The sequence below is a fragment of the Gavialis gangeticus genome, unplaced genomic scaffold (assembly GCF_001723915.1).
Source record: "Gavialis gangeticus isolate Ggan-Ray unplaced genomic scaffold, GavGan_comp1, whole genome shotgun sequence".
Taxonomy (NCBI): domain Eukaryota; kingdom Metazoa; phylum Chordata; order Crocodylia; family Gavialidae; genus Gavialis; species Gavialis gangeticus.
In genome coordinates, this window is record NW_017729006.1 from 20,975,579 (window position 1) to 20,975,779 (window position 201).

A 201-nucleotide genomic window follows, 5' to 3' on the forward strand; every position below is an offset into this window, starting at 1 on the left:
ACCCACCCCCTTCCTCACACACTGGGGGACTCAGGCCTGGGGCAGGGAACAGCCAGCAGGGCTGAGGGGACTGTGGGTCAGGAGTGAGGGGCACTGTCACGGCCAGGGGGGCTGTGGCTTAGAACTGAGGGAAAGGCATGGGCAAGAAACTGGTATATAAGGGCTACTTAGTGCCACAAAGCCGGGGGGGGGGGGGGGGAG

At 64.2% G+C, this 201-nt stretch overlaps 1 protein-coding gene across 4 annotated transcripts in view; it reads right to left on the reverse strand.

The window, feature by feature from the left end:
- The window catches only part of UBP1 (upstream binding protein 1 (LBP-1a)), a 64,462-nt gene that overhangs the window by 30,833 nt on the left and 33,428 nt on the right, over positions 1-201 (reverse strand). The window lies entirely within an intron of this gene.